Raw genomic sequence first — 17234 nt, forward strand, 5'->3', positions numbered from 1 at the left:
TGTCCGGGTGAGGACGGCGGGCGGCCCCGGGCGGGCGGCCCCGCGGGAGGCGGTGTCGGGCTGCAGGGCGGAGCAGGGCTGGGCGGAGCGGCGCCTCGAGGACCCGAGAGCGACCCCAGCTGTCCGCGCGGCCTCCCGCTGCCCTCCGCGCCCGGACCGCCAGGCATTGCGCAGGGGACGCGTCTCCATGGCGACGGGGGCTGGGCGGCCCTCTTGAGACCAGCTTTAACCTGTCTTCTTAGATTCTCGCTGTCTTTTCCCTGATTCTCACTGGTAAATAGTTGAACTTGATCTCCTGAGACACGGCCTCCTCTTAACTGCTTATCACCACCGTCTGCATTGTTTTCAGGAGCCCTGTTAGGCTTGCATTTCCCCGCACTTTGTCCCAAATAAACCCAATTCACTTGGGGGAAACTAGAGTCCCCCTGGGCAAAACGTTTGTGCCACTGCTCCAGAGCTAGGGACAAGGACAGTGGCCCATCTCTCTCAAAGTGACAGCTCTGCTTCATGAATAAGGTACTGGGCTGGGATGGCAGCCTTTGGTCTCCTCAGCCTGTCTCTTTCTCTTTTAATTTTTTTTTTTTTTTTATCCTCACCCGAGGATATTTTTCCATTTTTTGTACAGATAGAGTGGGAGGGAGAGAGAGGAAGGGAGAGAGAGAGAGAAACATCGACGTGAAGGGACACGTCGAGTGGCTGCCACCCGCACGACCAACCAGGGCCGGGTAATACTGCAACCGAAGTACGTGCCCTTAGCGGGAACCGAACCCGGGTCTCTCCGGACCGCAGGCCGACGCTCTAACCGTTGAGCCAAACTGGCCAGGGCCTGTCTCTTTCTCTTATAGTTTGGGGTGAAAAAGTGTTGGAAGGCCAGGAGGTACCCCAGGAATGTAGGGGTGTTGGTGGGGTTCCAGGTTTTCTTTCTTTGGTATCTGTACCACCGGGAATAAACACAACCCTTTGAGGGTGAGTGGGGGGTACTGCTTATCTCCTGCAGTGTCTTGGTGAAGATGAGATGTTGCTACTACTCGGGTTAGCTTGACACATGTTCCTGTGGGTGTAGTCGACATTTGAATTAATCTTAAATCCTAATTCTCTCTTTACCACAGAAGCCTCGTATCTCCTTTTCTCACTTGAGGGTCTTAATGCCACAAGTAAATGTCTGCATAACATTTTACTGTTTATTTATGTTTTTTCTTTTTTATCTTTATTGTTGAATGTATTACAGATGTTCTTCATTTTTCCCCCAGTGACCCCACCTGCCGACTCCAGCCCCACTCCTACCTTTCCCACACTGTTGTCTGTGTCCATTGCTTATGCATGTAAGTTCTTTGGTTTATTTTTTTCCACCCCCAACCCCCTTCTCTTTGAGGTTTGTCAGTCTAGCAACCAATTTGTTCTTCTTAATCCCTTCACCTTTTTCACCCATTCCCCCAACCACCTCCCATCTGGCAAGAACAAAATGTTCTCTGTATCTATGAGAATGCTTCTGTTCTGCCTGTTCATTTTGCTTGTAGATTCCATAGTCGACACATATGTATTCATTGCCATTTGTTTTTTCATATATTTTATCTTTTTTTTTCCAGAAGACCCTTCAACATTTCATATAATAATGGTTTGTTGGTGATGCACTCCTTTAACTTTTCTTGTCTGGGAAACTCTTTATATGGCCATTGATTCTAAATGACAGCTTTGCAAGATAGAGTAATCTTGATTGTAGGTTTTTGCTTTTCATCACTCTGAATATTTCTTGCCACTCCCTTCTGGCCTGCAAAGTTTCTTTTGAGAAATCAGCTGACAGTCTTATGGGAACACCCTTGTAGGTAACTAACTGCCTTTATCTTGCTGCTTTTAGGATACTCTCTTTGTCTTGAAACTTTTGCATTTTGATGATGATGTGTCTTGGTGTGGGTCTCTTGGGGTTCATCTTGTGTGGGACTCTCTGTGCTTCCTGGACTTGTATGTCTGTTTCCTTCACCAAGTTAGGGAAGTTTTCTACCATTGTTGTTTCAAATAGATTTTCGATTTCTTGTTCTCTCTCTTCTCCTAGCACCCCCAAAATGCAAATGTTTGCATGCTTGAAGTTGTCCCAGAGTCTGTTTACATTATACTCATTTTTTTGTATCCTTTTTTCTTTTTGCTGTTCTGATTGGGTATTGATTGCTTCCTTGGATTCCAAATCGATGGTTTGCTTCTTGGTTTTACCTACTCTACTATTGAATCTGTGTAAATTGTTAATTATTTCAGTTAGTGTCTCCTTCATTTCTGACTGTGCATCTTTTATTTCTGACTGGTCCTTTTTTATGCTCTTGACGCCCTCACTAAGTTCCCTGAGGTTCTCACTAAGTTCATTGAGCAATCTTTTATTTATTTATTTATTTATTTATCCTCACCCGAGGATATATTTTTCCATTTTTTGTTCAGATAGAGTGCGAGGGAGAGAGAGGAAGGGAGAGAGAGAGAGAAACATCGACGTGAAGGGACACATCAAGTGGCTGCCACCCGCACGACCAACCAGGGCCGGGGACAAACTGTAACCGAAGTACGTGCCCTTAGCGGAAACCGAACTCGGGTCTCTCCGGACCGCAGGCCGACGCTCTAACCGCTGAGCCTAACCGGCCAGGGCAACAATGGAATTTTTAAGGCCATATCTAATCATATTCTTTCCAGTGTGTGGTGATCACAAGCTAGCCCTCACAGATCACGGTCCTGTTTACCCACTTGGTTTGCTCCATTGTCTAAAGTGTGCTTGACACATTACTTCAAGTCTGATACCATTGCACAGCTGTAATTCTAAACTTGGAGGTTCCAAGATGCAGAGTGGGATATTTTCGTTTGATTATCATTTTTCTTCTATTTTACATTTAATTCCATTTAAAAGTATAATGAGTAGAATTTCCTTAAATAAATGACATCATAATAAAATCCTTTACCCTTTGCTTATAGAAGTGTCCTTAAGAGAGATTTTATCAGTCTTAAGAACAGCAGTGCTGTTTATCCAGGCTTCTTAGGACTCGTCAAACAGACAGTAAGTGAAGGCAGTAGAGTGGGAAAGAATTGGCAGCTTAGTTCTACGCTGTGGGCTGTGGGCCCTATGGGCTGAGGTTGCTGGAGACACAGTGACAGGAGTGGGTAATGGAGCACTTGGTGCCCTCAGAGGACGCTGGCTGAGAGCTTTGGTGACAGTGACAGTGCACTTTTCCATGCAGGCCTGGAGCCTGCCTCCCCTCCCCCATGCCATGGGAGGTTCCCAGCTTATTACTAATTGTGAAAATTCCATTTCTAGAAATTTTGCTGTGTGCTTAAAAAATTGTATTTATTTTTATGTTAAGAGTATATATATATTTTTAATTTTTTAATTGATTTTTAGAGAGAGAGGAAGGGATAGGAAGAGAGAGAGAGAAACATTAATGTGAGAGCATAATATGGATCAGCTGGCTCCTACATGCCCCCTACCTAGGATTGATCCCAAAACCCAGGCATATACCTTGACTGGAATCGAGCCAGCAACCTTTCAGTACACGGATCATGCCTAACCAACTGAGCCACACTGGCCAGGGCAAGAATATTTTAATATTTGTTTCATCTGAACCTTTTGAAGTATTATAAAACTATGCATGTTTAGTAGCACAAGGGTTGAGAATTCAGGCCAGAACTCTTAGCCACTTGCATTTTATTTTATTTTATTTTTTAATCTCCACCCCGGGGACATTTTTTCGATATTTTGTTCAGATAGAGTGGGAGGGGGAGAGAGAGAGAGAGAAACATCAGTGTGAAAGGGACACATCGAGTGGTTGCCACCCGCACAACCCATCCAGGGCTGGGGACAAACTGCAACAGAGGTACATGCCCTTAGCGGGAACCGAACCCGGGTCTCTCCGGACCGCAGGCTGACGCTCTAACTGCTGAGCCAAACGGGCCAGGGCAGCCACTTGCATTTTATTTTCGTCCTCCACGACTTGGCTAGAGCCTTGCACTGTTCTCCTACTCTCTGTGGCTTTCCCAGGCTCAAGCCTGCACGGGACCCTGAACCGGCAGTGCCCAGAAACCCCCGGAGGAGTCTGTCTTTTCCAGTAGTCTACTTTGTTCTCCTTCAGTCTCCCCAACACAGATACATTAATTTTTATTTTAAATTAGAAAGCAGTCTAATAACATAGTGCTTTAAATTTTCCCAAGGAGTTTGGCCATGTCATTGAAAGTATCGATCTCAATGCAGTGCTTTGCTTATGTAGCCAAATATATTTGTATTAATAAATGGTGTGTTAAGTTTTTACCTCTAATTGACAATCTTTTCTTTTCCTTTTGAAAAGCTAATCATAACAGTGATCCTGGGACTGGTTTCAGGTGCCATTTTCTTTTTCTTTTTTTTTAATCCTCACCCGAGGACATTTTTCCATTTTTTGTTCAGGTAGAGTGGGAGGGAGAGAGAGGAACAGAGAGAGAGAGAAACATCGATGTGAAGGGACACATCGAGTGGCTGCCACCCGCACAACCAACCTGGGCCGGGGACAAACTGCAACCGAGGTACGTGCCCTTAGCCGGAACCGAACCCGGGTCTCTCTGGACCGCAGGCCGACGCTCTAACCGCTGAACCAAACCGGCCAGGGCTCAGGTGCCATTTTCTAGGATCTAACAAATGACCCTACGGGAATCCAGAATAGGTAAGTACTTTTGGATCTTGAATTTGAGAAAGAGCTGTTACTTTTTCCAAGGTCATGAAAATCCATCAAGAGTTTGAATTTCAGACAAGTACAGGATGAATTGAAGAGGATAATAAGTCACTGACTTGAAAGCTGCATGGAAAGGTCAGTTTTCTTTCATGTAGTGGTAAAATATACAGAACATAAAATGGACCTTCCTGTCCAGGTCTAAGTGTGCAATTCAGCGGAATTAAGTATACTCACGTAGTTGTACCATTCACACCATCCAACTGCAGAACATTTTTCCTATTTCCAAACTACTATTTACAGTAACTCCCCATCCCCTATTCCTAGCTCCTGGACACCACCATTCTACTTTCTGTCTCTGAATTTGGCTACTGTAGGTACATCATATAAATAGAATCATACAGTATTTGTTTATGGAGACTGACTTATTTTCCTTAGCATAATATCTTCAAGGTTTATCTATGTCGTAGCATGTGTCATAGTTTCCTCGTTTTAAAGGATGAATATTTCTTTGTAAGGATACAGCACATTGTGTTTATCCATTTCTCTGTCCATGGACTCAGGTTCTTTCTAACTATTGGCTGCTATGAATATCCTGTTACGATCATGATTGTACAAACAGAAATCGGTTTGAGTCTCAGCTTTGAATTTTTTTCTGTGTGTATGTTCAGAACTGGAATCACTGGATCACTTAGTAATTTTCTGTAGGACTTCCATCCAGTGTTCTATAGCCACTGCACCATTTGGCATTTCTACCAGCAGTGCCCAGGGCTTCAATTTTCCCTCGCCCAGGTCAACAGTTACTTACTGTTTCCTCTTTTTCTTTTCTTTATAATAGCCTGCCTGGTTGGTTGAATTGGTATCTCACTAAGGTTTTGATTTGCAATTCTCTCGTGATTAGTGATGCTGAGCATCTTTTTATGTGGTTATTGGCCTTTTGCATATCCTTTTTGTAGAAATGTCTATTTAAGTCATTTGCCCAGTTTATTTTTTATTTTTTTATTTTTTTTATCCTCACCTAGGACACTTTTTCATTGTTTGTTCAGATAGAGCAGGAGGGAGAGAGAGAGAGAGAAACATCGATGTGAAAGGGACACATCGAGTGGCTGCCACCCGCACGACCAACCAGGGCCGGGGACAAACTGCAACCGAGGTACATGCCCTTAGCGGGAACCAAACCCGGGTCTCTCCGGACCGCAGGCCGACGCTCTAACCGCTGAGCCAAACCGGCCAGGGCTCCTTTGCTCAGTTTAAAGAAATTATTTTTCTGTATTGATTTTTGAGAGAGAGGAAGTGAGATAGAAACATCAATGAGAGGGAACATTGATTGGCCTCCTTCTGCATGCCCCCCACTGGGGACTGGCCCCGCAACCTGGGCATGTGCCCCGAGCGGGAATCGAACCAGTGACCTCTTGGTGCATGGGCTGATGCTCAACCACTGAGGCACACTAGCCGGGCCCATTTTATTTTTTTATTTGTTTGATGTGGTAAAGTGAACGGCACTCAGAGTTTTCTAACTGTACCATAGAGTATTACCAGAAAAGAATTGGAATACATTAAATTATTTAACAAAAACCATTGACTATAAAATAAATTCTTGTAATTTCAAAGGAATTTCACTATCTACTAGTTCAGAATTATTGTGCACATCATTGTACTACTGTTAGACGTGAGAATTAAATTTATCTGAATTATTGCCAGGTCCCTTGTTTTTGAAATTAGTTTTTACTTTGATATTAGGCTATAGTGTGTGGTTATTACTACTTACTCAGTTTACCATTCTGAGTTCCAGTCATAATGTGCCCTTAAAAACATTGTTTCACGATGACACGTTGCAGTGGGCTCATTACAGGTGTGAATACAGGTGCTCAGCTAGTTGAAGACAGCAGAGTTCTCCTGGGCTTTGTGTATTGAGAGCTGCCTGTGGCAGGCATTGTGCTCCCTGCTTTCTACCCATGGCCTCAGGTTACTCTCCTGCCCAGAGGGGTGGATGGGGTTAACGCCATTTTACTATTGCAGAAAGTTGCAGTGGCTTTAGCTGAAAGTAAGTTGATGTCTGGAAAAGGGTGATTGTTTATGAAAGAAAGAAAAAGCATAAAAATCAATTTCTCACTCAGGTAAAATAATTATTTCCTGTATGGAATCAGAGTGTCACTCTACGATGAGATTATTTTGGCTCCTTTCCAGAGTTCTCTCATTGCTTTTCTCTGTCCTTCCCTGAGGGCTGTGTTCTTATCTGCAGTTTCCAAACTTGCTAGCAGTTTATGGCTTTTACCTGTACACATGCTGTATTTCAACTTATCACAGGATCTAGTGCCTTGGACCTTTTGTGTTGTGCAGTGGGAAATATTTGGAAACAGGTCTGTGGATACCCGTCCTTAACTGGAATTTTAAAGAGGACCGGATATCTAGCCATTAAAGATCTTGGAAGATGAATCCAGAGAAATAAAGGAGAGCTTTAGCTGTTCCTAAAAGTGTTTACTCTAGAAATAGAGCATTGAATTTATTTTAATTTGTGTTTTTGACTTAAGCTTGCTACCAGTTTTTCATCATTTGAAATTTCTCCGGAGGCCAATGCTTTGCTTCACTCCTTTGGGAATGAATTATCCCAGGGAGGTGCTCTGTCTCATCTTTCTCTAACCTGTACAGCTGACAAGCTGGTTCTAGCCATGTGTAGAGTATGAGCTTTTTTGACCTAATATTTACCTTACAAGGTGGTAGGGAAAACTAAAATATTAATGAGTATTAAGAGTAAAGGTTTTTCACATCACACGTAACAGAATTTTCACCGATACTTTGCCTAGAGCAAGAGAAACAAAAGAAAAAGCTAATAATTGGGACAACATCAAACTGAAAAGCTTCTGAATGGCAAAAGAAACCAGCATCAAAATTTAAAAGGAACCCACGCTTTGGGAAAACATATCTGCCAATGATACATCGATTAAGGGGTTAATATCCAAACTATGTAAAGTACTCATACAGTTCAACAAAGGGAAGGCAAACAATCCAATTAAAAAATGGGTAGAGGGCCCTGCCCACCCAACCTTCGGGCCACCCAAGCTGTTTCTGGTGGTTTTACCATAGGATTGGCCTATCTTGGATCGTGCTTCATATTTTCCTACAATCTCTCAAACAAGCAGCATCTGGTCTCAGTGAGCCCCATACCTCTCATAAAGTGGCCCTAGGCCTGGCACTAGAAGCAGCCAGCCTTGGTTCACAGATTGGTTTTGCCTCAGCACCTCCAAGCCCAGCACAAGAAGCAACCTTTGGCAGATCACTCCGTAGCTTATGCCAGGTCGCCTCAGGTAGAACACAGGCAGTGGCTGACTGGCTCCAGAACCAGCACACCCAGTGGACAGCTTCAGACCACGTCAAAGCACCACCACCAAGCACCTCCACAAGTGGCACACTGAATGAGTGGTCTCAGTAGGTACCAGAGCCCTGCTGTAGTAAGTCTTGCTCTGTGTGTTGGGCCCTACACAGCTGATCCTCCAAGGCAGTCAGAGGCCAGTGGTCAGTGGGCACAGCCAGTCCTTGCAGCTCATCAGCCTAAGTAAGACCCTCCCGTTGATGTGCCAACAGCAATCAATTCTCAATTACACAGAAGGTATACAGTCACACTAGGGGTGCACCTTGAGGGCCCAGCTGGGGTGAACAGGGAGGCTGTTCCATTGGACCCTACAGGACACCTACAACAATAGCCCACCCTATGAAGCCTAGGAGACATAGCAACTCTACCTACTGCATAGAAACAAACACAGGGAAGCAGCCAAAATGAGGAGACAAAGAAACATGTCCCAAGTGAAATAAGAGCTCAACAGCACGAGTAAAGATATAGAAACATTGAAAATCCACCCACTGGAAATGAAAAAGCACCAAACAAAAATGAAGAATCACACAGCAGAAATAAAGAAGACATTGGAAAGAATAATCAGCAGAGTAGAGGAGGCGAGGACAGGATCAGTGGATTAGAAGACAGGGTAGAAAAATCGCCCAATCAGAGCACCAAAAAGAAAAAACGATGAAAAAAAACAGGAAGACAGTGTAAGAGAACTGTAGAACAAATGAAACATAACATTCGTGTCATAGGAGTTCCAGAAGAGCAAGAAAATGAGCAAGGATTAAAGAATATATTTGAAGAAATAGTGACAGAAAACTTCCCTAAATGGTGAAGGAAGTAGGCACTCAAGTTGAAGAAGCACAGAGAGCCCCAAGTAAGAACAACTCAAACAGGCCCAGACCAAGACACCTAATAATTAAAATGACAAAAAGTAAAGACAAGGAGAGAATCCTAAAGGCAGCAAAAGATAACCAACAGGTTACCTACAAAGGAACCCTCATAAGGCCATCATCTGACATCTCAACAGAGACATTACAGACCAGAAGGGAATGGCATGAAGTAATCAAGGTAATGGAAAACAAGGATGTGAATCCAAGTCTACTTTATCCAGCAAGGCTATCATTCAAAATAGGTGAAATAACGAGCTTCCCAGATAAAAGGGGAAAAAAGGCTAAGGGAATAATTTAGCACCAAACACGCACTGAAAGAAATGTTAAAGGACTGCTGTAATAAGCAGAAAAAATAGGAAAAAAACATAACCACACCAAAAAAAAAAAAAAGTCAATAAATAAGTAGATATCAATAATAACCTTAAATGAAAATGGGTTAAATGCTCTAATCAAATGTCACAAAGCAACTGATTGAAAAGAAAGCAGGACTCATATATATCGTCCTTACAAGAGACCCAGTTCACAACAAAACTCACATAGGTTGAAAGTGAAGGGATTTAAAAAAGTTTAAGAAAATGGAAAAAAAAAAAAAAGCTGGGGTAGCAGTCAAATTTGATAAAATAGAGGTCAAAATAAAGGCCATATCTAGAGATAAAGATAATAGTGAAAGGATCTATCTAAAGGGAGGTTATAATCTTGGTAAACATATAGGCTTTCTAATTTGCATACCCACAATGCACAGCTCTAAATCGAAGTTTAAAAAGTTAAAACTTAATACTTCTTTCCCTTATGTTATCTGAAAATTAAATTTCTATTTTTAAAATCATCTGGAAATTGTTGGTTATGCCTTAAATCTTGTCATTCGGTAGCCACCGTCAGTGTAATAATTGTAGCTCTTCCCCGAGGTGTGTCTAACACTTACCACTCAGAATGTTCTCTCTCTCTCCCATTTTTTGTCGTGTGGGAGGCAACCAAAAATTTTTGTTAACCTTGCATTAGCAGGGTTTATTAATAGTAAAAAAGAAAGACGTTATTGAATTGGTGTCGTACATTGGCAATTGGTTTACAAGTTCTTTTTAATGACATGCTAAGCTGTGTGTTGCAGTGTATGTTAGGGTTACTTCCCTGTAGCTATCTTTCTTTGTTTATACTGTGTTTCTTTTGGTTTTAGGAATAGTTGACTATGAACTGTGGGTTATCTCAGTTCTGTAACTATAGCTTAGTTTCTGTGTTACTATAAGTGACTTCTTGATTGTCACCATGGTCTGAGGAGATGCTTGACATGATTTCAATTATCTTGAATTTGTGGAAAGTTAGTTTGTGTTTTAACGTGTGGTTTATCTTTGAGATGCCCCATGTGCACTTGAGAAGAATGTGAATTCTGCACTTTTGTGGGGAGTAACTCTCTGTAGATACTATAGATATCTATTAAATCCATTTGATGTAGTGCATTTAGAGTCTCTATTTCCTTGTTAATTTTTTGTCTAGAAGGTCTTGTCCAGTGATGTCAGCGAATGTTGAAGTTCCCTGCTGTGATTATATTGCTGTCAATTTCTCTTTTGAAAACCTCCAGAAGTTTTAAAATATATTTTGTTGTTCCTATATTTACTGCACACATGTTTATGGAGCTTATATTTTCTTGTTGAATAAATCCTGTCAATATTATGTATTATATTAGTTTTGGGAAGGTGTTTTCTATCCACTCAGTTTCAATCTTCCAGCAGTTTTTGTGAGATCCTTCTTATGCAAACAAGATACACCTGAGTTATTTTGTTCTTTTTTTAATTTTTAATCAGCCTTGTTGAAACAAGGCCACCAAAAATGTGGTTGCCTCACCCCCCAAAAATGGAAGAGATAGAGAAGATCCCTCCAGAAGTTTTAAATAGATTTTTAATTGTGTGCATATATGTTTACTAAGGTTATATTCTCCTAATGGATAGATTTTTTTCAATATTTTGTAGTGGTCTTCGTTGTCTCTATCTATGACCTTCATTTTTAAGTCTATTTAATCGGGTATGAGTATTGCTACTCCAAATTTCTTTTCCTTTCCGTTTGCTTGGAAAAAATTTTTCCATCCCTTGAGTTTCAACCTATGTGAATCTTTTGTTGTGAGGTGGGAAGAATACTTTTTAAATAGATGTTGAGAGATTCACATGTGCATCATGTTTAGGCTTCTCCCCTGGCACATTGCCTTGGAATATCCACATGTTTCACTATATACCCACACACACAGCAGAAATGTATATATATTTTTGACAAAGCACTAGAGGAGAATATCCACTGATTGAAGTTTTAAACTTTCCTTTTAACAAATAAGGGGGATTGTCTTAAGAATTATAATAGCGCCTCGCGCACTTTGTTGTGTTAGTGCATGTGGATTAAGGATAGAAGCAATAGTGGCAAGGCAAGGACCTCATCAGTGGTTCATCCACCAACCTTCCAGGTGTGAGGGCAACTAACAGATCCCTTCTCGCCTCCGTCCCGTCTTCTCCGTCCCTTCCATCTTAGCCCATCTCTCCCTCTCTCCTCTAATTCAACATCCTCCACTCCCCCCCTGTTACTCCCCTGGCTTCTACATCTCCATGGGTTCATTGCAAGGGCCCTACCTCTCCCCGTTCCCCTCTCCCAGCTCGTCCCTCTCCCCTCTCCCTCTCCCTCTCCCTCTCCCTCTCCCTCTCTCTCTCCCTCTCCCCTCCAGCTCTCTATCTCAGAATCTCAGAAATCGTTAATAATTACAGAAGAAGGGGCAAAGGTGTTACATGAAAGTGTTTATGCAGTAGTATACAAAACAAAGCTGTATGCCCTGGCCGGTTTGGCTCAGGAGTTAGAGCTTCGGCCCATGGACCAAAGAGTCCCGAGTTCGGTTCCTGCTAAGGGCACGTACCTCAGTTGCAGTTTGTCCTGGGCCCCGGTTGGGGTTGTGTTGGTGGCAGCCAGTAGATATGTCCCTCTCACATCAGTGTTTCTCTCTCTCTCTTCCTCCCTCTTTCCCTCCTGCTCCATCCAAATTGGAAAAAAAAAAGCAAGCTGTATGATAACTTAGTACAGTTATACAGGAGGCAATGAAATTGATCACTCAGAGTGGATGAATAGAGGATTCGTTTTTTCAACTGATGTTCAGTTCTCAAAATATTGTAGTGTTGTTTACTCCTGAACACACAGTGACCTATATGGTTGGACTAACCCTATCTTTTCTTCTGAAGTATTGAAAACAACGGTGGAGGCCTTCTTCATGATGATGCTTACCCTTACAATGGTGGTGTACACGGCCAGTTCTGTGGCACTGGCCATAGCAGGTCAGAGTGTGGTATCCATAGCAACACCTCTCATGAATATCTCCTTTGTATTTATGATGGTGAGTAGTAACTGTGCTTCTCAGAAAACTAATGATTTCTCCTCGTTCCTTCTTTGAAATTTACCTATCTTGGAAAACTTGTTTTGAGGATTTTGTCAATGGGACCCTTAGCTTTAAGGAAGCCATATCTCAAAATATAGCCTGGCCAGTGTGGCTCAGTGGATTGAACGTCATCCCACACACTGAGAGGTCCCTGTTGGATTCCTGGTCAGGGCACATGCCTGGGCTGTGGGCTCCAACCCCAGTGGGGGGTGGGCAGGAGACAGCCAGTCAATGTTTCTCTCTCACATTGTTATTTCTATCACTCTTTCCCTTCCTCTCTCTCTGAAAAATCAATAAAAAACACATTTTGAAAATATATAGCTTATACTAGAGGATGTACCAGCTTTTTCTCGACCTTACCTAGGCTTTTTTTTTTTTTTTGCTATTATTCTAATATAGTTATTATAATTTTAGTTAGCATGTTGTTACAAGTGAGAGTTTAAACGATGCTTTTTGCACCAGCCAGAGTGAATCAGTTGTTTGAGCATCCTGTGCATCTAAAGGTTGCTGGTTTGGGGCAAACGATTGATGATTTCTCTCACATAGATGTTTCTACCTCTCTGTCTGCCTAAACAATGCCAGGTTTGTTGCCTGACCTCTGCGCTGGTGTTAGAGCTGCTGGCTTATTACTCCAGCAGCTCATACGGTTTGTTTGGATCAACTAGTTTCCAAGGGAACAGCTAAGCTCCATGAAAACAGAACAGGGTATGGCATGGGTAGTCAGTCTGTCTTGGGGTGCTCCTGTAGTTTGAAAAGGTGTGCTTTAAAAATATTGAATAATTCCAAAGTCCATACAGTACAAGATCTCCTTTCTGGGTTCCTGACATTCTTTTAGATCTTACCTTTTTAAAAAATTTGTATTCCCTTGTATTATTTACAGACATAGATGATGGTAAAAGGAGACTGTTAGCACCTTTCCCTGTACTGCATCAAGTAAACAGGAACGCTTAGCCTGGTTACTGAATACGTGCTGGGGTAGGAGTGGATGTCATTTAAATTTTATAGTTAGCCGAAAGTCTTTCCGAAGTTTAATTTTCCATTTCTGAGTTTGAAAACTATCAATCTAAATATAATTAAAAACTAATAAAATGTGTGTATTTTCTATAATGTCGTCTAATAAATAAAATGCCCTTAAGTATATGAAACATTTGTTTTATATATAGAATACATTGATTTATTATGATTATTATTGTTGTTGTTGATTATATATAGAACATTAAAAACCACTCAAATGTTATATGTTAAGCACTTGATTCAATCAAGTTGAAACACATGTATTCCCACCATCACTGTCCTTGTTCTGCCCATCCCGCTGGGAAGTGCCAGTTAGAAGTTTTGTATGAACTTTTTATGTAGCCATCTCTTGCTGGAGTGGTCCATCTGGGGTCTCCATGGTAATACTGCTTTTTGGTAGCTTGAATGAAGGTATGGGTTATATTTGTGCTGCACTTCACATTATGCTGCACTAGTTCTAGGCCTTGGGTTATGTTAGGCATGCATTTGAACCCCAAATATTTCCTAAAGTCACTTGGGGATACCCTTGTAAATCACAAAACGTACAGTGTTAAGATAATATAAAAAGGCATGAGGTGATCAGGATATGTGCTGGCATTTCTTTTTTGATTTAGAGAGAAAGAGAAGGAGAAAGAGATGGAAACATCGATGAGAGAGAACATTGATTGAGTGTCTCATGTATGCCCCCCACCAGGGATTTAGCACACAACCTGGGCATGTGCCCTGACCAGGAAGCAAACTGCGACCTTTTGGTGCATGAGTCAATGCTCAACCACTGAGTAACACCAACCGGGTTGTGCTGGTGTTTCTATTGGTGGGAATATACAGTGGTTGTATCATTGGAACAGTCAGGACGATACCTTCGATCGTGTGCAGTTGCAGAGAAAGTAAAAGTCTTGACAATTAAGGATCTTCCACTTAAATGAAATACAGATACATTGTTATTCCTTTTAAACTACAGACAGCCTCAGCTAAGAGAGGAATACACAGGCAAAGAGGACATGGTAAGCGTTTGAGTAATGGAAGGAATTTCAAGAAAGTGTTGGTCTTAGCAGAAAAGTTCACAAGGTTGTAGGAGACTTAAAGAGGTTATTGTCTAGAACTCCTCATGGAATCACTTCACCAGATCTGACTGTTGGGATTTGCTCTCTGTAGATTTTTTCAGGGCTGTTGGTCAATCTCAGGACCGTTGTGCCTTGGCTGTCATGGCTTCAGTACTTGAGCATCACTCGGTATGGCTGTGCGGTAAGTTTTCCCCTTCTGCCCCTGTGACTAGTCAATTGTTCCCAAGCTAGGAAGAAGCAGAATAAAGCCTGATTATCTCATGTCCCCAGATGTGCACCGTGGAGGTTGCCAGGAACTTTCTTTTAGGAGCAGTGAGGGAGCGTTTCCTCGTGAGCCTTGGGTCACCCTGTTGTGTGAGGCAGGTGAAGGGGGGGGCTCACTCAGAGTTAAGAAGAAAGATTGACAAATTCATGTAAAAACAATGTACTTGTATTTCAGTTCTATAAATAAGGAAATAGTTCAGAGGATGAGATCCTAGAATTTGTGTTTTATATTGAAAGGGAAATTAGAAGAAAAATGAAGACCATGTAATGTTCATAGCCACTGTTGCCTATAGAATCCAATTAATCAACTCTAAATAACTGTCTTAATATAGTATAACTGAGTTTCTAACTCCCAAGAATTGTACTTGATTTTGATGAAAACAAAGAACAATACAAAAGATTATTACATAAATAAAAAACAGCCATTGAGTATCAGTGTATCATTTTAATTACAGTGTTTATGAGGTTGTAACATTGGAGAGAGAAGGAAGACAGTGCTATGGGGCAATATAGACAGAGGTGTGGTCGCTTGGCCAAATACTTTCTTTCCTTTGTATTAGAAGCCACAATCTCACCCTTAGGCTCTTGGTTAACAGGAGCAGTCATTTTAGTTGCTCTCCTGTGGCAAAGACTGTGAATGTGAGGCTTGGTTTGTTTTCAGAAGTAACAATAAAGATCAAACTAGGAGGAAGCTACTTTGGAAACGCTGAAATTTCACACAACCTTGCCTACTTGCCCTTGTGTTGTAGGCTTTGCAGCACAATGAATTTTGGGGACAGAACTTCTGCCCGGGACTCAATGTAACAGCGAACAGTACCTGTAGCTTTGCAATGTAAGTCTGCATTCAGTGTCTTAATGGGTTTGCTTCCTGGGGGGTGTGGTGGGGAAAGGCCACTGGGCTTAGCTGGTGTGAGCCCTTCAGGACACTGACTTCTCAGAGACGAAGTTTTCTTATCTGCAAAGTGAGCTGTTGTCCACTAATGCATATGAACGTATGATGCAACTCTGAGATATTCTAAAATTTTAGTTTGGAGAACTGTTTTTTATATGCCGTTTGCTTTGAGCCTTTTAAAAGATTTTCTTTGCTGATTTGACTGTGAGTGTGAGATTTGATTTTCAGAACATTTGCTTTTGAAATGAGCTGCTTTGCTATTTCGGCAAGGCCTCACAGTGCCTGCCCTGTGTGGGGTACGTGACGAGTATGGGTCCAACCTTACAGCTTCCTGCGAGTCCAACCCATGGCCCGGACTATGAGCTGAAAGGGCAGCAGCATTGGAAAAGGAGTGAACTGTACAGTCAGGAAACCTCTAGGAAGAGAAGGTTTTCTTATCCTGACCACTACCCCTCTTTTTGACCTGAGAATGACATTATAGGTGGGGGCAGGGAGACGGCTCAATCCCAAGCGTCGCGCAGCAGTGGTACCAGACAACAACTGTGGCCGTGCCGGGTGCTAATCTAACCCGTGGCGGGGCTCCTCCTGCTCTACCCCAGCTCCCCCCAAGGCTCCACCTGGTCACTGGGCCTGCTGGTGACGCCTCGTAGCTGAGCACCTGCCATGCTCATTCCGGCCTTGGTGCCAGAGGTGACCGAGTGCCACTGTCGGGAAGGCCTTCCGCACCCCTCTCCTGGGTTCGGAGTTCTCAGCCTGCATTCTTTGTACGGCTGATTTGGGTAATGAGTTCTAGAAAGAGTTTTCAGCATGTTCGTAAGGGCCTAGCTGTCTCTGTTAAAGCAGAGGTTTGGCCCTTCAGGAGTAAGTGAAAACTTCCTTGACAAACATTTCTGCCCTTTGAAGAGAGCAGCTTCATAGATTAGGAGCCAAATGGATCTGGAGAGGAGAGCAACTTGGTTCAAAGTGTGACTCTGTGAACTTGGCCAAGTTCCTTAAACCTTAGTCTCTTCATCTTTTACATGTGTATAATCAGCATCACACTGAGTTGTTTTAGGGGTTAACTGTTATATGCAGGTTGCTTAGCATGGCATCAGGCAGAACTGTAAGTACTAACTGACTGTAAGTGTTAATATATGATGGGATAGTTATTTGTCTTAGTAATCCATAGGCTTCTTTAAGGAACAGTGCCTATATTGAGTAAAATTGGACAGATGCGAAGAATGCAGTCATAGTCTCTTTCTGTTGAATTTCAGATGCACTGGAGAAGAATTCTTGATGGACCAGGGCATCGATCTCTCACCCTGGGGCCTGTGGCAGCATCACGTAGCCTTGGCAAGCATGACTGTTATCTTCCTTACAGTGCTGACCTAAAATGGTTATTTCTTAACAAATATTCTTAAATTCCTCTTTAATGTACATGATTGATCTACATAGTAAAAAGGGAGCATCCTGGCCCCACTGGCTGGTTTGGCTAAGCGGTAGATCGTCGGCCTGCGGTCCAGAAATACCTGGGTTCGGTTCCCGCTAAGGGCACATGCCTCGGTTGCAGTTTGTCCCCGGCCCTGGTTGGGTCGTACGGGTGGCAGCCACTCGATGTGTCTCTTTCACGTCGTTGTTTCTTTCTCTCTCTCTCTCCCTCACCACTCTATCTGAACAAAAAATGGAAAAATGTCCTCAGGTGAGGATTAAAAATAAAAAAAAGGGAG

The 17234-nt window shown here is 42.5% G+C and overlaps 1 pseudogene; it reads left to right on the plus strand.

Moving 5' to 3' along the window:
* The window catches only part of LOC118634973, a 239135-nt pseudogene extending 222166 nt beyond the window's left edge, over positions 1 to 16969 (plus strand).
* The last annotated feature ends 265 nt before the right edge of the window (positions 16970 to 17234 follow it).

The sequence above is a fragment of the Molossus molossus genome, unplaced genomic scaffold (assembly GCF_014108415.1).
Source record: "Molossus molossus isolate mMolMol1 unplaced genomic scaffold, mMolMol1.p scaffold_m16_p_1, whole genome shotgun sequence".
NCBI lineage: Eukaryota > Metazoa > Chordata > Mammalia > Chiroptera > Molossidae > Molossus > Molossus molossus.